At 39.9% G+C, this 16,942-nt stretch overlaps 1 pseudogene; it reads right to left on the reverse strand.

Moving 5' to 3' along the window:
- Positions 1-288: 288 nt before the first annotated feature.
- Positions 289-16,942, reverse strand: part of LOC111540472 — a 108,844-nt pseudogene continuing 92,190 nt past the window's right edge.

Below are 16,942 nucleotides of genomic sequence, written 5' to 3' on the forward strand. Positions count from 1 at the left end.
ACGTTACAGCTCTTCAAGTCACTTCTTAATATACTTATAAGGCAAGTCTTGAATTCAGAACTCTGTTTTGTTTTTTGTTTTTTGTTTTTCATGACAGGGAGAAAAACCTAAAATTGAGCTATAAATCTAACATTTTCTGCTCATACTGGGCTCACTATCAGTTCCTACATAAAGGTAAAAAGTTTCCCCTTGTTAATAAATCATGCACATAAATAATACAGTATTAGCATTTTTGTTTTCCTTAAAATTAACCAGGTTACCATTAATAGCCTCACTAAGATTGTTTTCATCCTTTTTTTTTTTTTTTTTTTTGCCCGTCTCAGTGTTTAATTGTGGCACTCAGGCAGGCTTCAGATCTTGTTGAAAGCTGCATGTCGACACTCTGCACACGCTCTTCAAACTTGGTGATCTCCTCCTCCCCCAAGTCTGTCTGTACCTTGTCCTCCACCACACACTGAATCTGCAGCTTCCAGATACCGTAGCCCACGGGCACCAGCTGGGAGGCCTCCCACACCAGCCCGTCCAGTTGGATGAAGCGCACACAGGCCTCCAGGTGCCACGTCCATCTCATCCTCCCAAGGCTTGACGTCCAGCAGGATGGAGGACCTGGCCACCAGCGCGGGCTTCTTGACCTTCTTCTCTGCGTACTGCTGCAGCCGCTCCTCCCGCAGCTGTGCTGCCTCACTGTCTTTGCCAAACAGGTCAGTGTCATCGTCCTCGTCATCCTCTGCTGGTGTGTGGCTGGCTTCTTGGCCGGGGACTCCGCTTGGCGCAGGGGAGACACGTGCTGGGTCTGCAGGGCTGTGGCCTGGTGGCCGGGCAAGATCTTCTCCAGCACATTCAGCCGGGCCTCTCTGGTTCTCCACTTCCAGACTGGCGATCCGGACGATGAGCTCACTGTGGTCTCCACTGGGGCCTGAGCTTCCGGCCAGGGATTTCGGGATGTTCTCTCTGGCTCTGACAGTATCACGAGGATCACTCAGGCTCCGTTCTCCTGGCGGGAAGCACCGGCCGCAGGCCCGTTCATCTGTTCGTAGAATCTCCTTTCTGCAACGTCATGTTTGAACTTATCGAACCAGATCTTCTCCTGCACTAAGAAGTTTGTAGCCATTTTTCTGACGCCAGCCAAGGACGCGGCAACCAGGGAGGAGGAATCACGGGACACGGGACGCCTAAGGAAAGGGGGTGTTTTTGTCCTTTTTTAGAAAACAAAGCAAAACAAAAACAAAAACTCCATCCTCATTAATAAACTTGTCGAATAAATACATGTTACGTATTTATTGTAAATAAATTTTACGTATTTATTGTAAGTAAATTTTATGTATTTATTTTAAATAAATTTCACGTATTTATTGTAATAAATAAAAAGTAAACAGGCTATCTCAGTTTTTGTTACATCAGTATTTTTAAACAGGAAAGGCCATATATATCAAATTTTAAATAAAAATGTGTTGATATTTAAAGGTTTTAAAATTAAATCTCATTATTTAAGTAAATTACTTTCAAGCGGTGAGCTCATTTACAATATTACATATAAGCAGGTTTAAAAAAAAAAAATCAGAAGTTCATTCCAAGATTTTGTTAAAGAAAAGTTGAAGGGCTACATTTCCAAAAGCAAAGTTTTAAACAAACAACATTAGGTAGAGACATTCAACATAGTAAAGCTACCAGTAAGTTTATTAAACACAGACATTGATATTTCTAATATTGTACAATTTTCAGAGGCCTCACATGACAAAACCCTTAAGTTTAATGATTCGCTTTGAGAAAATACATCTATACTGACTACAAAGAAGGGTTTCTATGTCATCCTTTTTAATGAGAAAGTTAAAATTAATGGGTGTTTAGCAGTGTCTCATTATATATAATTTACATTAGCAGAGGGTCTGATTAGCAACTTCAGATAACTTTCCAACCATGAAGAGTTGCAAAAGGGTTCCAATTGCATCTACCACCCACACATTCAAAGAAAAAGTACTAATTATGAAAAGCAAAACCTTTAATGCCACCAAGGAATAAGAATAGTACAGTCAACCTCATCTGTATATCATTTTGTAGTTATGTATTATCTCATTTGGGTTTAAGACAGATGGTGAAACTTGTGTTTGCATTCCCATTTCACAGATGAAGAAACAGGTTCTGAGAGGGCCATTGGCTTATCCCAGATTACACGTTTAGTAAGATGGGGGATCAGAATTTGAAACCAATTGTGAAGCAGATACTGACTTTGTAAAATCCCTGAGTTGAAGTCCTTTCATGAGAGGAAGTGTTCAAACTCTTATCTCTGAGGCTCCCTTGACTTTGGCCCTGAGCAAGGCCTGCCTGAGAAGCAGTTATTTAAGGAAGTTGTGTGACCACATGGGTAGGGGTGTGGCCAGTGGAGTGGCTGTGACACACTTCTTGCACGTCGTGTCTTCCACCTTGCCTAATGACTTCACCAGCTATTAAGCACCTAACCCTAGAGTAAGTGCTGTGGGGAATACCACGGTGTAGGAAAACATGGTTCCTGTACTCACAAACTGTAACCACTGAGCCCACTCGCAACCTAAGGCCACTGAACACAATCTCAGGAGGCACTCTTTTCACAGCACATGTTTATGGATGCCCTGATCATAAGTTCTGCATGTCTCCTGAAGGCCCCACTGAAATGTCATCAAACATACCTGTCTGCAGGCTTCCAGAATGATAGAATTATTTTTTTTTTTATTATTATTATACTTTAAGTTCTAGGGTGCGTGTGCACAATGTGCAGGTTTGTTACATATATATACATGTGCCATGTTGGTGTGCTGCACCCATTAACTCGTCATTTACATTAGGTGTATCTCCTAATGCTATCCCTCCCCTCTCTCCCCACCCCATGACAGGCCCCGATGTGTGATGTTCCCCTTCCTGTGTCCAAGTGTTCTCATTGATCAATTCCCACCTATGAGTGAGAACATGCGGTTTTTGGTTTTCTGTTCTTGCGACAGTTTGCTCAGAATGATGGTTTCCAGCGGCATCCATGTCCCTACAAAGGACATGAACTCATCCTTTTTTATGGCTACATAGTATTCCATGGTGTATATGTGCCACATTTTCTTAATCCAGTCTGTCATTGATGGACATTTGGGTTGGTTCCAAGTCTTTGCTACTGTGAATAGTGCCGCAATAAACATATGTGTGCATGTGTCTTTATAGCAGCATGATTTATAATCCTTTGGGTATATACCCAGTAATGAGATGGCTGGGTCAAATGGTATTTCTAGTTCTAGATCCTTGAGGAATCGCCACACTGTCTAGAATGACAAAATTCTAAGAGAGACCAAACACTTAACGAGACATGCCAAATCACAGAGTGCCTTCACTGTGCCTCTGATGAGGAAGCTCTGAGGAGGGAACCCAGACCAGATCCCCATCTCTACAGCTCTTTGACAGAGTCTGTTCACCCGAAGGAAGGCCAGAAAGCATCTAGCCACCATTGTTCCTATGACTACCTTGTGTTTCCAATAAAAACCTACATGCAGGAAGAAAACAAATACAGCAGTCTAACTTTAGAAATGCTCAAAATCTACTTAACTATAAAAATAAAATAATTTTAAGGTTTTTAGATTGTGGATTTGAGAAAAAAACAACTTGTGTTTGGAATAGAATTTTGACTTAAAAACGAGAAGCAACGTTAGCCTACATGCTGGTGTTCCTGCCATGTGAGTCCTGGCTGTGGCCCTCTTCTCCTCTTGGCCACGAACAATCCTCATCACACTTGTCCTCTGACTAAGCAACAAGGAAGTACCTGGAACCGCCTGTTTCCTCCAAGCAGATGGTTCCCTGCTTTTCACAACAGATGACTGTAAAATCAGTATGATATTATAAGAACTAGCTGATTAAACACCCCAACTTGCTGGCTTAAGAGTGCTGAATGAACAACCCATCACACCTGGTGCCTGAGTCCCCCTTTTTCCAGGTACAGGGTGAGACGCTCATTTTAATCTGACATGTCTGTGGGCATGGTATGTGTCAGGACCACTTCTCTCTCTCTTAAACCAAGCCACGCCCACTGCTGTGAACTCAGCTGCTAGAGTTCTTTCAGAAGGAGCGAGAAACCAGGCTGCCTGTGTGCTACAGAGGCCTAGACTTTTAAGGCCTGGTCTCTTAAGACCCAAGACCATAGAACCTCAGCCAAATAACACACACTAACATTCTATTGTTGAGGCTTTTTTAATGGAAGACAAAATGTTAGTTTTTGATGTTTTTATATAAATATGACTTAAAATATATTGGTTTCTTCTTTTGAGATTTATTGCTGTGACCATGAGGGTCATTCATTCTTTTACTCTGGAGATATTTATTGAGGTGTGCGATATGCAAGGTACTCTGCTAGGAAAATTCTTTCCCATCAGCCTAAACCAGAAACTGTCTGCTTGTCTGCTCTCTTTCCAAGGCCTAGAACCGTTCCCAGCATATAGCAGAATCCTAGCAATGAAAGAATGACACACTAAGATAAGCCATATCTGCATTTTCCCCCCACTAGGAGTTCAGATTGTTATAAAAATCGGTATAAAGACCTTTCCCTTTGGCAATCTCTGTCTATCAACTAATTCTTTCTTGGAGACAGAATCAGATAGGCTCCATGGAGTTGACACGGCTTCACAGCAAATCAGTTAATTAACCACTAGATGTTGACAGGACACCTACTTTGTGCAATTTCCCCCCTGCTAGACAAATGAGCCACGCAAGGAAGTAACCAAGATAGTCTCTGTTTTCAGAGAGTTTCCATACAAACATAAAGTTCCTATAATGCAGCCCTGAGGCCAAGGAGGTGGCATCAAGGAGAACTAAAGGAGGTCAGAGGAAGAAGATGAAAGCCTAGGATTTGGCCTTTAACTAGGGGAAGAATGGAAGAAAAGGCCTAACAGAAATGCAGGGTGTGCATGTGTAGTGTGTGTCTGTATGTTGGGAGGTGAGGGAGAATGCCATGGACAGAGTCTGGGAGATGCCAGAATACACAAGGTACACCAAGAGTTAATTCCATTCAGTGTGATTTGAGTCAACTGAATAAATATTTATTGAATGCACACTGTGTGCCTGGCATTGTGATAGGTAAACAATGGTTAACAAGACTGATATGGTTCCTGGGTCACTGGTAAGTGGGAGACACAGAGAAGTAAACAGACAATGACAATATAGTGTGATAAGTGCTATGACAGGGAAAAGTACAGGTGTTATGAGAATGATGTAGAAAGGATCCAACCCAAACACTGGAGTCAAGAAAACTTCCTGGAAGAGGGGATCTCAAGCTGACCCCCAAAGCCAAGGTAGAAACTGGTTAGGTGAAACTGTTCAGGTAGAGTATACAGTACTTACCCTAGAACTGCAAATGTGAAGGACCATGGGGATCTGAAAGTGGCTAAGTTTGTTGGAACACAAGGGGAACGAGGGCTAGAAAAGAGGCTGGGGATGGAAGCAGTGGCCAGAATTTGCATCTCTTGTACTTCAAATTAAAGAGTTTGGACTTCATCCTAAGGGCAGTGGCAATCTTGAGGAATTTTATGCAAGAGAATGAAACAAGTGGATTTGCATTTTAGGTAACTATCTGCAGTGTGAGATGGCCCTAAAGGAGCAATGGGTAAAAAGAACAAAAGGGTAATGTGCAGTTAGATCCTTGAAGTTTTATCCTTAACACAGTGTAAGAACCAAATGAATATTTTGTGAATGAAGTGATCAATGAATCAATCAGCAATTTGGTTCAGGATTTAAAATACAAGACTTCAGGCAGAGGATATAGTTGCCTGTATGTATATAAGGGTCAGAGTGAAAGCTGATTGGAACACTGACATGTCTTCAAGCCTTGAATCTCATCAGACAAGTGATAACAATGGAGTACAGTGGAACAGAGTAGAAACAGCTTCAGTGTTGGAGTCAAAAGACCAAGGTCTGAGTCTTAGTTTTGATGTTTATTAATTTTGAGATGTGCCTTAATTTCTCTGACCATTGGGTTCTACATCTATCATGCCTATTCTTTATGTGTCACTGCATAGCTAGAATGGGAATGGTTATCACAATCTGTGTGCATTTCTGTTTTCAGGTGGTACATAGGCACCGTGGGGAAACTGATGGCCCAGGGGAGTTTCTAAATCATCCACTGTAAAAATCAGTCGGTTAGTGAAACCTGCCTGACTGACAGTGGAATCGTGGTTTAGGTAGCAGGGGATTTAGAAATCAAGCAGCCAGTAAGTACTGCACAAAGTTTGGACAGGTGACTCTCTAACTTGTCCACTGGAGACCCTGGTGGAGAGGCTGGGAGAGGGGTAGGAAGGCCCCTTCTCCTGCTGCTGCCCCTAACGAGGGTACTAGGCATAGAAAGAGCAGAAACAGGTGGTATAGTTGAGGGTCACAGGGGTCAGTGAGGTAGCTTGGAGAACATACACAGGCAGTTAAGGACATAGTTTAGACTAGGACTCAGCTCCCTGAAGTTTAGTGCTCTTTTCACAACTCCACCTGGTCAAATTAATTATGTCAACTCAAGATCTTAGAAAGGACAACTTATGTAAGATTCAAGCCAAGAGGCCTTCTCATAAATCTGTGGCTATAGCTACCAGCCAGGGCCAGATGACCTTATAGAAGGAGAGGGCAGCAGGAATGCTGGCTGCAGGAGTGAGGCATTTCCCTGGATCCAGTTGTTTGGGAAGAAGAAGCCTTCATGAAGCATGGGGGTGGGGCTATGTCGGTGGTGGCAGAGAAGGGCAGGATAAATTATAACGTACCTGAATCCAGAAATAATTTAAAAAGAATAAAGTAAGTGAAGAAAAAGCAGAAGGTGAAGAACTGCCCTGCAAGGAGGTTCTGGAAGAAGGGCTAGTGAACCAACTCGTCAGAAAGTACATCATACCACATAGTTTTAGGAAACACAGCAGGCCTGAGCTCCTTGGTACCCTCAGGAGATCCACGTGAATAGGCAGAAAGTGACTGTGTTCTGTGAAATATTTCAGGCACCCAAATGCTCCTCTTTCCAGCACTTTTCATACCATCCCCCTCTCCTTCCCCTTAACACACTTACATGCTTACACCTTCTGGCCCACTCCAGGCTGAGTTTTGCTTCTTTTCTGCAGAAGAGTGTGACACTAGGGCAGTATCACTGAACTGAAGAAATGTATTAAAATAGCTTCTTTAAGTAACGTAATTTTTAGCTCACGGCCTTGAGTCCCATATCTCTAAATCATCTTCATCTTCTTGCTTTCCAGAAGCAGTATAAAGAGTCAGCTGTTCGGGTAGTCCATATAATTTGTATAAAGTAAAACTTGACTAAATTATTTTTTTGTTTCCTATATTCATAGAGTTAGCCCTCAAGTTTTGGGTTAACTCTATGAATACAGAAAACCAAAAAATAATTTAGTCTCATCTGTCTCCCATAAAGAAGGCTCCAATAAATCAATCAGCCATAACGAAAAGGCCACTTTCAGTTTTTCCTGGAAATTCCAAAGCAAATAGTATTGAAATCAAATTGGCTATATAATTCATAGTCTCCAGTGATCACTTAGATAGCTCAATTAAGGTTCACAGTCACAGGTATCTCTGATAATCTACATATCTATAATATCCACACATAAACATCTGGGGCAGACATCAGAGTCCCTTTATCAAGACTGAAATCCATGTCTCCTGTGCTCTAATACATTTTACCATCCACACCGTTGAGTTGAGCGTTTTACTACAAATGGTTTTAGGCTCTGATGCAAGACAGGAATTTGAAACATGTATTGGAGTATTTAATGGTGTTAATTTTTGGTGCACACAACCATCAACTTCACTCAACAATCCAGTAATATTGCAAAAAAAATATGCCAGAGAAAGAAATACAGCAATGGAATTCTTCAGGATTGCAAGCAAAGCAGTTTCACGTTCCTGCTGATGCCAACAAGTAATAAAATAGCTGCCTATTTACAGGTCCTTAAAGATGTTACAATCAATAAAGAAAATAAAAGGAAGAAGATAGGTGCTTTCAGATCAAACAATTATTCTAACTTTTATATTCAAACATGTTTATTTACTTAAAGTCTTCGAATGTAACCCAAGTTAATTTTAAATGAACAACTGATTGTAACAAGGGAAATATAATCTGTGTGTGTATGTGTGTGTGTGTGTGTCTGTGTGTTTGGTTTTGTTTCAACTGGATGATATAAATGTAAACAATTCCTACCTGGAAATATGGATGGTCTCTTCTTCGGGTGTCTCAGGTGAATGGGATCCAAGTTCTTAATGTTTCTTTGAAGTCTTCCTCTAATGTCATTTCCTATGAGTAGTTCAGGTGGCAGGCTACTCCGTCTTGATGATTTATAATCATTTTGAGATGAATTTAGTTTGTTCTTCGGTCTGGAAAATAAATGGCTGTCATCAACCGCCATTGTCAGGGATACATTAGAGACTCTGAACAAAAATCCAAAAAGCCAAACCCAGTGGCAGCCACTGTCACAGCCACTGTTGCAGCTGCCACTGCCCCAGACTCATATGTTCTCATGCTTTACCCTGCACTTGTTTGGGAAGCTTAACAAGTTGATAGGCGTGGACTTGAACAGGTGTAGAATTACTAAGTAGCCCCTCCTTTCTACAGTTAATAGCACAGGGAGGAGCGATCCAAAAACAAAAAAAAACAAAAAACCCATTAGTTGCAGAAGACTGGGGAATTTGAACAGATGTGACTCAGAGTGGATGGTAACAAAAGTGGTGTAATGGTTGCTGCATGAAATTTCATCTTCACGGGTGCAACGCCATAAAGCAAACACAGTTCACTATTAAAGAATAAATGCCTATGTAAATTCCAAGTCTAATTTGTAGTATCATTTCCCAAACTCTTACAGATTTTAAACAGTTTTGGGGAAGCATTTTTACATTCCCTCATGCCTTTAAGTTTCAAACCATACACATAACACAGAATGAACATCCTTCTTTATTCAATGTCTTATTTGGCTGGCCACCAAATAAGGTGGCTGGAAGAGGGAGATGAGAGATGACTGGTGATGACCAGGAAGGAACTGGTTGTGGGCGTGTGTCAGGCAGCAGTGCCGGGAACCCGCTGTTGCTTGCCACCCACCCCTTCCATCCTGTGCTCCAGCTGGCAGATAGCTTCTCCAGAAGTTCCCACTGCCTGGCAGTGGAGTCAGAGGTCTAGACAACAAGCCTTAGCCATACAAGTAATGACAGGCCTCCACTCACAAATAAAAAGTCAATATTATTATCCTTGCGTGGATTCTGCCTAGCTTTCAACTAAAACGGTCAATGGATTTGGTGGTCTAAGAAAAACCAGCACTTCTTCACTCAAGATTCCTGCTTGTCCTGTCACCCAGTTTTTCTCTCTCTCTCTCCTGGATTTTGTATTTTTATGTCCTTTCCTGCTTTCCCTCTTGCTCTATGTATGTGGAAATGTTCTGCACTTTTTTCCTTAACTGACTGTGCAGAAATCACCACTCTATAATTCATCTTCCCCGGCCATGCCTCAGGGCTATGCCCATGTCCAGCAGCAATCTCTCTCTGTCACATACACACAACACCCCTTTTGTGCTGTGTCTGGTTGCAATGTGAGAAGATGAGATTTGCCTTTTCTCTTCCCAGTGCCTGGAATCAACAGATATATAACATTGTAAGGAAGTTAGGGGTCATTTCGGAAATCACTGTTTATTTTGGTTTCCTAGATGTTAAATACGTTTTAATATTTGTTGATATTTAGGAGCTGGTTCTTTTTACCAAATTAAGAATATACTTCCATACTAATACAAATTTTGTTCTCTTTATGCCCTTTCAGCAGCAGGTCTCCAAACCACAACAGATTTTCTGGAGAGAAAAGCATTTTTTTTTACAAGTATGCCCAACTGAGAGTTGCCATTATAATCCAGCAATTATAACTATAATTATAATCCAGCAATCATATTTATGTATTAGATTATTAAGTTATTTCACCAATTCTGAGAATCACCTGCAACACTTCCCTCCCAGGACCTAGAATAATTTAGTCAAGTTGAAATGTACCATGAACTTCAAAACAATGAGTAACTTTTATGAAATCATTTCTAAAAGCCCATGAGACTGCCTGAATCTCCCTCATCCTAATGACAATACATTTTTTTCTAGTAAGGAAATATAAACTAAAAGCATTTTTAAAAGTTTGAGATAATGATATAATAGGAGGAAAAAACATACATTCCTACAACCCAAATTTCAAGAACAGTGTTTAATTTTCAAATATAAAGCAAGAGAGAATCCTAGGGCACAAAAGATTGGGTGCTAACTGGGAGAAATTCGGCAATCAGGAAAGCAGAAGCTCAAGATCTTTGGTGACTGTGTCTTTCTCCACCACACTGGTATCACGGGGCCAAATAAGATAGTGTATGAGATGAAACAGAAGTCTCTAAGGAAAGGCGTTATTATCACACAGAGTGTACACCAGGCATGTCTGCACTTTGTCTTTAAGAGTCCAGCTGAAAACACAGAATGAAGTACATATGCATCTAGAATGCATTGCAATAATAGCCATCATTTACTGCATGCTTAAAACTGGCCAGATTCTGCGCGAAGCCTTTGGCATGGATTATCTCATTGATTCCTCCTAATCACCCTGTTTTATAGATGAAGATGCTGAGACACAGAGTCAAACACGTAGGAATTGGAGGAGAGAAGATCTGAACACAGGTTTTATCTGACTCCAAAGTTCAAGTTCATGCCTTAAACTATACCACCATAACAATTGTTAAATGTGTGTAATATCTAAAAGGAATTAAAAGTCTTTCTCTACTTTCCTGAAAACAATTACTGGTTTCAAGCAAATTCTCACTGCATCAACTCTGCGATTGAGGAGTGATCTGGCTCACCTAACTAGGTTTGCCCTGTGTAACAGTTGCCAGGAAGTCTTTGAGGTCCACAGAATGAAAGAGAAAAAGCAAGAAAATTCAAATTTTTGCCAGATATATAAGAAAGCAACTGCATTACTAATAAAGTATCCCTGTTGAGGCTTTTCACACTAAAATGCATTTTAGATAAAAGCATTATGTATTCCTGACATTTAAATTACGATTAGGAAAAAAAATCCTCTACCCTACTTCAGAGGTACATCAAGTCCTCTAAACCTCTAAAAATTAAATGACCTAAGAGAGGCAAGAGAAGTTCCTGATGTGTCCAACTTCATCTCTCTCCTGCCCAACTCATTTTCCCCTCATAAAGAATAGAAACAATGGGGATCTAGCTCATTTAACACACTTCTTTAATGGAGAAAAGTGAGAACAATTTGACTTTTCTATTGTTAAAATATTAGAGCAATGTAAACAAGGAAGAATTTTTATTTATTCAAAAGTAGTATTAAACCTGTGAACATGAAAAAGTAAAGTAAATCATTCTTTCAAAAGAGTTAAATTGGCAGCCACATGAATGACAATCAACCACAGAACATTTAGCCTGGTTTGTCTACATGAGAATATTTATAGATTACAATGTTAAGTCCATCTCTCCTTCTGTATAGCAACAGCCAAAGTGGAATTTTTTTCTCAAGTGGTCAGAAGAATGATGATACAGGCTTTGGGCTAAGAGGAATTTCAAAACTTATAGTATAAATAATTTTAAATATATAAATGGACACTTTCTGTTTTAATGACCATTATTATCATTATCATCATTATTTTTGAGACAGGGTCTCTATCTGTCACCCAGGCTGGAGTGCAGTGGCAGCAATCATGGCTCACTGCAGCCTCCACCTCCCAGGCTCAAGCAAATCCCCCACCTCAGCCATCTGAGCAGCTGGGACTACAGGTGTGCACCACCATGCCCAGCTATTTTTTGCATTTTTTGTAGAGATGGAGTTTCACCATGTTGCCCAGGCTGGCCTTGAACTCCTGGGCTCAAGTGACCCTCCTGCCTCGGCCTCTAAAAGTTCTGGGATTACATGCGTGAGCCATCATGCCTGGCTGACCATTATGTTTTTAAAGGTCTCTATTCCCCTATAAATCCAATATACTAATCTCTTTTGAATTATTTTATTATCCTTCGAGAAGTTATGTAATTTATATTAAATGATGTTACAGTATCATGGAAATTTTATTCTTCCTGGTAATAAGACTTTAATCTTCTTTCCCTCAGATTGTTCAAACAGTCTGTAGAAAGACATTTCCTCACTTTGTAGCCATGCTTTCCTTGTGGATCTTGGTAGCTTTTTTTCCGTAGAGATGGGGGTTGCCTAGGCTGGTCTTGAACTCCTGACCTCAAGTGATCTTCCTGCCTTGGCCTCCTAAAAGGCTGAGATTACGGGCATGAGCCACTGTGTCCAGCCCTATTGGCAGCTTTTAAATAGAACTCCTGAATTATTTTGCTTGTTGTGAGATAGCTGTAATTATATTCAGAACAATATAATTTTACAACTGTAACTAACCATTTTTCTCATTGTCACCTCCATAGAAATGGTCTGCCAAGAAGATTTCAGGCCTGTATGGATTTACCAAATTAATTCCCAAATCTCAAGCTGACCCAGCTACACTGCGTATCCTGCAAACATTTCTTATTTTTGAACTCTATTCAGTTTTCAACTGAGATGACCTACTAATCAATGGGTTTGCCACTAGGAAAAAACAACAGTATAGAATATCAGAATGATGGATATCACCAAGTCAAACAGGTCAATTGATTTCTCCCTCCAAAAGGTCACCAGCCACCTCTTGTTGCCAACACATCTTTGCTCAATAGGGGTAATGATGTTTGCAGTATTACCTGTGGTGTGATTATGGCTGAGGAAATCTTTTCTCAGATCCTAAAAATACAGTGTGGATGTTCAGTATCTCATTGGCTCTCAATAGCAATGAACACTAATGACCAGTCTTCCCCTGTTACAATTCTCTGCTCCCTGGGCTTCCACGACACTATTATTCTCATTTGTCTTCCTATGTCTCAGGTCCCTTCTGCTCAGATTCTTCAGGGTCTCCTCAAAGACTCTATTTTCCTCCCTTCCTCTCTTTGGCAGGCCCATTTATTGAATACCTGTTATGTGTTTGGCATGATGCTATGTTCAAGATCTCTATTCTTAAGAATCTTTTCATCTAAAAAAGGAGCAGAACAACAATACACAAATTATTGCAATACAGAGTAACTGCTCTGTGCAGAGGCGACACAAAAAAGTGCTTCAGTCTTCTCTTCCTGATGGAGAGAGGGGATGGGAAAGGGTTCTCAGATGAGAAATAGTAAGTTCACAAGGCAGATGAGTGGACCCTGGGCAAAGGCACTCAGGTGTGACATTAGCACCGAATGTCCGCAGAATGACAAATAGAGCAATCCTGTGCCAAACACAGGACCTTACCTCATGCAGAAGTATGGACAGTGGAAAAACAAGATGGGACAATCTGAGAGGGCCAAAGGAAAAACAATCAGTGGTGTTAACAATATGTATTTTAACACCATCATATATCAGACGTCTTCCAGATAATAATACAGACTTTAAAAAAGTCTGCATTAAAAAAAATTGGCTGTAACTTTCAAAAACAAGTTGGTTATTCCTAACAAAATGTAAGAAGACATTTAAAATTTTCTAACTCTAGTAAGTAACCCTTCTCCTAAACCATCTTTATTTATTCCAGAAACTGTGATTCAGGGATTTGCTGAAGCGGACTCTTAACACCGTTTTTAATGTCTTGCAGACTTTTACTTTTTAAAAAAGCTTCAGAACCAGTTTTTACTGGCTTGAAATCTAACTTCATTTACACTTGCATTCTTCCTTGCTCAACTGTGCAAGTCCCAGCAAAATGCCAGTAAATGCCTGGCCTTTTCTCAAATTAAGGTAAGGCTTAACGGCACATTTTTTTTTTCCCTTGGCTTGTGTGGCTCTCTTTGGTGAGAGGGTACAACATCAAGAAATCTCCCTCTCTACACTATCCCTGACACGCCCACATGGTCTATGAGAGGAAGTACTGGTAGTTTATGTCTTATTCTTCTGTTTAAGGGATTTAACTACAATTTGCATTCATAAAAGATCTGAAAAATTTTGTTTTTTGTGTGTCCAACTACTAGGACAGTGTTTAACTTGAGAAATGTGGTTGCCAGAACCAGGCTGTCACATGACCACTGTAACTGAGAGAGCTGCTGCATCAGTGGCTCCACCATCATTGGGCATTCTCACCTGTGGTTCAACTTGCCTCTGTGAGCTGATGATGTCTAAGTGCAGGCTCCACCCCCTACTTCTCCACAGTGTCCTAGATATCTATATTTAATTGCATACTGACTATTTCCTGGTGCAAACTCAGCGCGTATAAAACTGGTTCCTCCAAATGTGCAGCTCCTGAATGTCTGTGTTTTTTATTTTATGGAAATGGCACCACATTTACCCAGTGACCCAAGCCAGAAACCTTGAAATTATTCTGTCCAAATCATGTCATTGTTGCCGCTTAAACATCTTTTGATCTGTGTCTTCTTCCTCACCCCTGTGACACTGACCAGTGGTAGTATTCATTATCTCGTTCTTGAGTTATTGCTTCAGACTCCCAACAGGTCTGGCTACTTGGAGGCTTAGTTCCTTAAGCATTCTACCTTTGACATGGCACTTGGCCCTTTAAGTCTTAACTAACTACCTCTGGTTAGCCCATTTCCCTCTTTAAAGACACTCAACAGAGTGAGAACAAGGAAACTTCCTCAACCTAATAAAAGACATTTACAAAAAGCCTGCAGGTGATATAGTACTTGATGAAAGACTGAATACTTGCTTTCCTTTTAAGATCAGGAACAAGGCAGAACATCTACTCTTACTACTTCTATTAACATTGTACTGAAGGCTCTATATGGTGTTATTCGGCAAGAAAAAGAACAAAGAACATCCAATTGATATAAAACTGTATTTGCAGATAAAATAATCATCTATGTAGAAAATCTGATGGAACCCATAAAAAAGTTACAAGAACTATTAAGTGAGCTCAGCAAGGCTGTAGAACATAAGATAAATACACAAAAATCAATTGTGTTCTACATTAGCAATGAAAAACAAAATTAAAATGTTTTAATGCCATAAAAATAATGAATATTTAAGAAAAAATCTGACAAAAGATGTGACAGATATGTCTATTGAAAACTAAAATAATATTACTAAAAGGATTTACAGAAAATTTAAATAAATTGAGAGATATATTATGTTCATTGGTCAGAAGACTCAGTATTGTTAAGCTATAACAAAACAGATCTGTGGATTCAATGGAATACCAGTCAAAATCTTAGCAAAAAAATTTTTTGATAGAAAGTTATAAACTGATACAAAAATTCAAATAGAAATGCAAGGGATCAAGAATAGCCAAAATGACACTGAGAAAGAAAAACGTTGGAGAATTATTACTACCTATTTCTGTGGGCACAGTGGCTCACAACTGTGATCCCAGCACTTTGGGAGGCCAAGTCAGGCAGATCATCTGAGGTCAGGAGTTCAAGACCAGCCTGGCCAACATGGTGAAACCCTGTTTCTACCAAAAATACAAAAATTAGCCGGGTGTAGTGGCAGGCACCTGTAATACTTGGGAGGCTGAGGAAGGGAGCATTGCTTGAACCCAGGAGGTGGAGCTTACAGTGACGCAAGATCACGCCATTGTACTCCAGCCTGGACAACAGAAGGAGACTCTGTCTTAAAAAAAAACAAAAACAAAAACAAAAAACCTTCTGATTTCAAGACTTGACATAAAGCTACACTAAAGACAGTGTGGTACCGGCATAAGGATAGGCAAAAAGGTCAGTGGGATAGAACAGTGAGTCCAGAAATGGATCCATAAGTAAATAGACAACGTATTTTTGACAAAAGTGCAAAGGCAATTAAGTAGAGAAAAAATAGACTTTTTGATAAGTCGCGAAAGAACACTTGGACATCCATATGCAAAAGAAAAAAATTAATGTTGATCTATACCTCATATCACATGCAAACACTAACTCAAGATGGACTGCAGGTCTAAATGCAAACTCTAAAACTACACATTTTCTAAAAGAAAATGTAAGAGAAAACCTCTGATCCATGGAAGGCAATTAATAGACTGGACTTTATCAAAATTAAAATCTTCTGCTTTTTGAAAGACACTGTGAAGAGAATGTAAAGATAAGACACAGACTGGGAGAAAATATTTGCAAGGCATTTATTTGATAAAGAGCTTATATCCAGAATATGTGAGGAAATCTCCATACTCAATAATTAGAACAAACAATGTAATTAAAAGATGCGCAAAACATAGGAGCAGATACTTCATAAAAATGAAGAAGACGAATAAGTACATGAAAATGTGTTTGGCATCACTAGTCATTAAAGAAATGCAAATTAAAACCATGATGACATACCGCTACTGACCTATTAGGATGGCTACAATTAAAAGAGACTGACCAAACCAAATGTGGAGCAACTGGAATTCACATATGCAATGGTAAAACCATTTCAGAAAAAAGTTTAAAAAGTTCTGAAAAATCTAAACATACACCTACCATATAATCCATCCATTCTACTCTTAGTACCTACTCAAGAGAAATGAAGGCAAAGACGAGTATATTATGTTCATAACAGTTTTACTTATATAATAGCCAAATACTGGAAACAAAATGTCCACCAACAACTGAATGAATAAACTGGTGTATCTATACAATAGAATACTATATAGCAATAAAAGGAAGGCTACAGCATGGGTGAGTCTCAAAATGACTAGGCTCAGTGAAAGAAAGCAGACCAAAAAGCTGCACACTGTATGATTCCACCAATATGAAATTCTAAAAAATGTAAGCTAATCTTCAGTGACAGAAAACAGATCAGTGGTTGCCCGGCAATAGTGGTGGAGGAATGGGATGGGGGGATTACCAAGACACTGGATGAAATGTTGAAGGGGTGGTGCTGGATTCATAGGTATATACTTACGTCAAAACTTATTGGCTGGGCGTGGTGCCTCATGCCTGTAATTCCAGCACTTTGGGAGGCTGAGACAGGCAGATCACT

The sequence above is a fragment of the Piliocolobus tephrosceles genome, chromosome X (genome assembly GCF_002776525.5).
Source record: "Piliocolobus tephrosceles isolate RC106 chromosome X, ASM277652v3, whole genome shotgun sequence".
NCBI lineage: Eukaryota > Metazoa > Chordata > Mammalia > Primates > Cercopithecidae > Piliocolobus > Piliocolobus tephrosceles.